The 7,224-nt window shown below is 33.8% G+C and overlaps 1 long non-coding RNA gene across 1 annotated transcript; it reads right to left on the minus strand.

The window, feature by feature from the left end:
• Positions 1 to 4,650: 4,650 nt before the first annotated feature.
• On the minus strand, positions 4,651 to 5,937 carry LOC149248907 (uncharacterized). The gene is made up of 2 exons (XR_016265795.1): positions 5,303 to 5,937; positions 4,651 to 5,170 (listed from the first exon to the last, which is right to left on the minus strand). It is a non-coding gene; the product is annotated as an uncharacterized LOC149248907 (long non-coding RNA).
• Positions 5,938 to 7,224: the final 1,287 nt, after the last annotated feature.

Below are 7,224 nucleotides of genomic sequence, written 5' to 3' on the forward strand. Positions count from 1 at the left end.
GAAAAGCACATCCGGTTATGTTTTTCACATGGGTTCAGGAGCCATTTCATGGGCTTCTAAAAAACAACCTATTGTAGCGTTGTCTACAACAGAGGCAGAATATGTGGCAGCTACAGCAGCAGCATGTCAAGCAATTTGGATGAGAAGGATGTTAAGGAGCTTATGCCATGAAAAAACAAAAGGAACTATGATTTTTTGTGACAATAGCTCAGTTATTGCATTATCAATAATTCTGTGTTTCATAAGAGAACGAAACACATTGACACAAAGTTTCATTACATCAGGGAATTGGTGAACAATGGAGAAATTGTTTTACAACATTGCAGAACTCAGGAGCAGGTTGTAGACATTCTAACAAAGTCATTGGGGTAGAAAACTTTTGAGTTTTTGAGGAAATGTCTGGGTATAACTGATAAACCAGCAGTTGAAATTAAAGGGGAGTGTTGAAATCATAATTTCACATGTCGCGTATTAATTCCAGAAAACCAACCTGATTTTCCCGCACCACCTTTCACACAGCGTGGTATTTCTCGAGGGGACAACGATCACATCCAGCTGCTGACACGTGCCCGGAGCCACTGTTCCAAAACAACCATTCCCCGGCAGGTAAAGTTCGTGCGATTGGGACCTCCGGGGGATTGCAGTCAACCGTCGGATTAAATCAACGGTCGTGTACAAGCCTGCAGCATAAGGATTTAACGTGAAGTGAAAGTTTTGTTGACCGTCATTTTTGTCTGTAAAGCAATTAAATGAAATTAATATGAAATGTCCTGTGGTCAGTAAATGTTGGTAAATGTTTTAATTTTAATGTTTTTTATTTCACAGGTGTAATTTTTTTTGGTAGATGTAAAAACAAAAGGTCAACTCCTGTTTTGTAATGAATGGCAATGTAACAAGCGCAGAAGCGTGAAAGTAAAAAGAAAAGTTTTTTTTTTTTTTTTTTTGTTATTGAAATGCATTCTCCAGCAGTGTGAATGTAATGAAAGAGGGAAATACGCACAAAAAGTGTGTGAATGAAAAGAGTTTGTTTAGTTGGGAAAAACGCACAGCAGTGCGAATGCATGTTTTTTTGTTGGTTGAAAATGAAATGTAATGCACTCCAGCAAATGTATTGAAATTGTTTTTTTTACACAGCAGTGTGTTAATTTTCTTTAAGAAACAGAGTATTGCTCTCTATTGCAGAGACCGAGTAAATTTCTTTTTGGAACTGGTGTAATCCCTCTATTGGAGGAAGAAGAAGATCTTAATTTGTAACAACAGTCTTTGATTAATGAATGCAAGTGTTCTTTAAGTATGTGTAAATCTCTGTCTTTAGCAAACAAATTTTTGATCTTGTGGTAAAAACAGAGCATTTTCTTCTCTGTTCAGAGTTTTGTTTGAAATTACCAGAAATTTCCAACACTGTGAACGTTATAACGATGCCATATCTCCTCGACCTTCACAACAGAGAATGATCATCTTGCTTTGGGAGATATACAATAGGTCAATGCCCTTTCTGCAACAATTCAGATCTCAACAATTCGCGGCCTTATGCAAGATAATCGATTCCTAAACCTCTGACAGGGAATAGTCGTGCACCAAATAGCCCTAGAAAAATCAATTAATTGCAAAATACTCTGCCCCAATATAGATCAAAATCCGTTCCCGTTCCCATTCCTGTTCCTCTAATTGGTAGCAAAAAAACCTCCAAAGAAACCAATTAGGGTGATATTAAATATCACAGAAGATGGAAATGCTGGTTAGGGTCAGAATAAATCTCACCGAAATTCCTTGTTTAAAGCCCTCATGCTGGCATTATGCACAATTCTCATACCAGTGTAAGATTCCAAACCTTAATTATTTTTTTGTAAATCTAGCACACCATAGTGTTTTAATTAACAGGAGCTTTCAACCAAAATGAGAATACATAAGGGATCTGGAACTACAATCGCTTTATTTAATTAATTTATGCAAATAATACATTCCAGAATAATTAACATAAGAAATCCTGGGCAATGGCATGCAAGGCTGCTCATCAAATGAGAAATCACAACATTGAAACACAATCGTAGATCCTGGATGGATCTAATAGACAAATTCACCCATGGAGTTTTTGTCCTTGGGATTAGACTAAAACAGACCTCGCCAAGTTCTCAACAAAGACAAAATAGATAGAAAACTTAGAATGATCCAAATCCCTAGCTCCTATTCCCTTTAATAGGCATGAGGGACTCTCTAGAGACCTTATTTTACTATTTCCCTCGAAGAACAAAAGCAAATATTATGGGCAAATACCATGGGTAGATTCTATCCATTTTGACCGGATCAAAAAAATGGATTATTACACCTAGTGACCTCCCAATAGGCAACGTATTTAGCAGAAGGAACTCAACTAACTAAACTATCCTTGGGGCTATCTTGCATTTTCAAATATATATATACATATATAATTTTAAAATAAATATCTTTTACATTAGGTTGAACTTATGAAATTATATAAGCTTTTATTTAAAAAAATTATTTTGCATTTTCACCAATTTTCAAAACCTTTTATTTTTTTCCTATTTACTAATTAAATATGTTCAAAATTTAACTTTCCAAATTATTTGTTTAAAATTTCATTACTATAAGCGATATAAGTTTTGGTGTCTATCATCTCGCAGTTTTTCCTATACCTTGCAACTCTTTCAAAATAAGGGAGGCCTCATTGATTCTTGCAGTCTCTTTGAAATCGTCTTGTAGTGTGTCTTGATTATTGCTATGTGTTTGAAATCTTGTCACTAAGATGGATAATAATTGTAATGCAAGTCCTATCCCTTGCAACTCTTTCAAGCTAGAAGGTGTTTCCATGATTCTTGCAATCCCTTGGAAATCTTGTTGTGGTGTGTCATGATTATTGCTATTTGTTTGAAATCTTGTTACCAATATGGATAATAATTATAAATGCAAATTTATAAAAGTATGAAGCATGATATGCTGGAATGTGATTTCCAATTGATATAGAGCCCAATGCCCTTAGCCAAATCGATTTGAAAACAAAGGAGAGTGCAAATATAAAAGCTTCCTTGCCGGCTAATATCAAATAGGACACCATTGAGTTGAGCAGATGTGTCAGGTCAACAACAATGACAACTGGATTACACTAACAAGTAATTTATTAGTATTAAAAGAACAGGAAGGTAGAAACATATGCACATAATTAAGGAAGATATGGATTTGATCCTCTACTTTTCCTTCGATTCGGTTGAGTACATTGACTTAGTGTTAAGACGGATGTTAAGAATCGAGTAGCTGTAAACATCAGAGAATATTTCAGGCTACCCATTATATAAAAAAAAAAAACTTCAATATTTTCATCTTCATATCAAAAGTTGTTTTCCAAAAAATTAACAAAAAAAAATTCTCATAACAAACAAATTTCTTATACTCTCTCATCAGGGCTTCTACGTTTACCTATCATATACATAATAACTCCTTCATGTTCCTAGTTATACAACTAGAGTGCTTTGCTTCTGGAAACAAATTTTCTCAGTAGAATGTCATAAACAGATAGATAGAAATCATCAAATAATTTTTTGATTGTATATGAATTTGAATCATAATATATTTATGCAACCTTTAACCTTTATCCAAATATGTTAGAATCTGAAATAATTTTCATTATATTCATTTTTTCCTACCATGATGTGTCACATCAAGATATTTTTAATCACAAATAGTCAAATCGGAAAAATTTTGAAAACTCCATTTTTAAAATGATAACGTTTTTCGAAGGTGGAATAAATCTTTTGCTTTCCTACTCGAAGTGAAATGCTGAATAACAACAAATATTATATGAAAAAAAGAAGATGCTTGTGCAAATGAAATGGTGACTGCGTTGAATTCTATCCAATTGTGGACACCATTTGCTGATGCTAGAGATGCAAAGGAAAACAAGAAGATCTCTAAGAAAAGAAAATGCACGTGTAAGCCAGCAATAAGTGGATTAGCATAATTATGCAACTTGTGGTGGATAGACAAGTACAATGAGAGAGAATGAGACATTTCATCCCTTTACACAAAAAAAATTCCATGTTCAATTATGCAGCTCTAACTTTGATTCCATATCTGCCTGCACACATCTTCTATGATAAAACCAATTTATCACTATCTTATTACTCGAGAAACAATGAAGCGGGCTTATTACCCAAGGCCGGTAACAAAAATGCCTACCACAATACAATACTGTAGTAGCAATTAATAGGTTAAAGGAAAGGATTTCCAATTAATAGGTTCCAGAAAAGTAGTAGCCAATATGATAATTGAACTCAATCGTTTCTAATTTATATTGTAGTTAACTTTTTAAACCAATAAAAATTTTCATTTCTAATTGATTAATTCTATTTATTGTAGTTTATTTGTTAAGGTTTTAGTGGTTTTTTAAGCTTATTTTCTTTTTTAATTGAGTTAGAATTTGGCATGAATTTGTTGGAATTATTAGTTTTTTTACAATCCACTAGCTGAATCCATATAGTTAGTAAAAAATTCAATTTAAATAACTCAAACCAATCCATATAACTAGTAAAAAAATTCAATTTAAACTACACAAACCAAAATTTGACCATATTTTTCAGCCAAAAACACTGAAACATCTCATAATCAAAAAGCCCCATTCTATGATCAATTTTTCAATTATCAAACGTTTAAATAAAACCGGTTTTCCAATTATCAATGTTATATAACTACAAGCTTCCATGAAGAAAAAGCCAAAAATATTCTAGTAACCTAAATTTAAGTATACATTTCAATATTTGAATTCTCAATGTTTTGTAACGATAACCTTCCATCTACAGGCAGTAGAAGAATATTCCAATAATCTTCACCATGCATTTCAGTTTTGTCAGTAGATCTTAACTTCTGCGAATGCACCACACCCCATTTCCAATACAAGAACAACTATCTGTGTTAATATCATCTTCAACATGGAATAACATGAAGAAGCCGGCCTTCCTCTACTGCGTGTTCATCTTTAAGGATTTTGAGTTTCACATCACAAATTCATATTTTCCATTAAGGATTTCATGTTTCACATCCGGAACTCATCTTCGCTTTTCCTCCCAAAGTGAAAGCAGAAGATAAACGTAAGGCATTAGCATAAAACCTTTATTCAGAAACAAGACAACCAGTACATGGATAATATATAATCTGGGACCTGCAATGAAAAGGGATGGCATCATAAGGAATTCAACAACTTTGAACCGATGTGTGATGGCAGGTATATCAAGATCGAAAAAACAGCGAAAATTATGCTCACAGAATAACAGAAGGAAAAAAAAATCGTTACCTGGTTAAAAGAAAAATGATGAAGGCTATTAAGAAGAGGAGAAAGATTTGCACACTCGGCTATCCAAGGAGGAGGAAGCGAACCATTAGCAAATTGAACTGAGCGTGCTATTAGCGGATGAAGTATGTCAACCAACAAAACGGAATTAATTTTGGCTTATGGCAATTCATGAAACTCACACCAGTTGGGGCACTCATACAAGGTGTAATCGGCTGGTTGTGTGACCAATTGGACTGTCCCCATAATATTCTCGGCTGCAACATTGAATAACTTCGGAATGCTGCAGCTGAGAATAACTTGTGAGAGTCCCAATTGACTGTGGCAGCAACCTGCAGACTACTCCTTGCCCTGTGACCTTCACGAACTGCCATAAGCCAAGGTAGAGTTGAAGGTTAATAAAATGTTAATCAAAATTAATTCTGTTTCGTCCCTTGACGTACTTACTCCACCAATGGCATGCTCAGTTCAATGCGCGAGTGGTTCTCTCCTTCGATAGCTCGCTATGTTAATCTTTCTCCCCGTCCTCTGTTTAATACTCTTCGTCACATTTCTTTTCTACCAAGGGAGACATATTTTTTCTCTTTTTTTAAAATTTTTTATGTGGGCATATTCATCTTTCTTTCTTTTCGGATCTTGATGTGGATGCCCTCCCTCACGGATTGAAAGCGATCGAAGTCCTTCTGATGCCACATTTTCCTCCGGATGATATTCTCATCCATGTGCTGGTTGGTCTGATTGTTCATTAAAGTTTGATGCTGATGTGTCAAGTTGATTATCTGCTTTCACTTTAAGTAGAAAAGCAAAAGATGAATTCACTGAACCCTTACAGAGAATACGCAGAACAAGAAAGCCGTCTTCGTCTTGGACTTCATCTTATTGCGGGTCCGGGATCATATTCTATATGGATTTGCAGATCAACAAAAGCATTTTTGGAGATCTTCTCTTCGTGTACATCATCAGCAACCCATCACTGCACAGTCTTCAACGCACTCTCCGTTTCATTTGCTCAAGCATCTTCTTTCTATTATATTTATATTATTATTCTTTTCTTCATCTTCTTGTGGGCACTATGATACTGGTTTGCGTGTGAATGAAGCGCCGACTTTTAAGTAGAGAAGTAAAAGATAACGTCCACTGGTTGAAAACACATGACAAGCTGAATTCTTTTTCAGTGTATACTGACATAAAGCTATCATTTAAAAAATGGAGTGTTCCAGATCTGCTCCGATTTAGCCCTATGTTATATTAGAAATGTCAAATCATGATTTAAATTGAAAGTAAAAAAAATTAGATACGATTAAATCAAATCCAAATTCTAAACATTGTTTATAACTAGCATTCCTTGGAAGTTGGGAAAGGGAACGCTGAAATAAATTAAGATGAGGTATGTTTGTTGAATAAATAATTAATAGAAAATATATTTTATGGTGTTTATGAAAAAACATATTGCAATAATTTTTTATATGGTTAAGTGATGTTATTAATGAATGCATGTAGAATAAATGGTTAGATGAAATTATATTTTTATGGTTGAAAAACATAATTCTAGTTGGAGTTTCTTGCACAAGTATTTTGTAAATTTCTATATCTATAATTTTAGAAATTTAAAGGTATTGTTGTAGGTTTTATTTATAGCAAGTGGAGTTAGTATTGGAGCTTACAAGTGAAAGAAAAGAAAAAGACTTGCTATGAATTTTAGGTAGGTTTATTTCCATATTCCAATCTTTTTAGGTAAAACATTGATATTTTTGTCTTCTATTGTTTTAAATCGTACCACTAGATCTAGAGAATTTGTTTTTGTTAATTAAAATGAAATTCCGTCACGTTGGGAAAAAATTATGGCATCACAATATTATGATTCTTTAAAAAAACATGACAAGAAAGATAACAGCCTTGTAGAACTTCTCAATATTTCCCATTAT

Source organism: Pinus tabuliformis, chromosome 7, assembly GCF_031772625.1.
Source record: "Pinus tabuliformis cultivar Carrire ecotype Pingquan chromosome 7, CPIR1, whole genome shotgun sequence".
In the NCBI taxonomy this organism is placed as follows: domain Eukaryota; kingdom Viridiplantae; phylum Streptophyta; class Pinopsida; order Pinales; family Pinaceae; genus Pinus; species Pinus tabuliformis.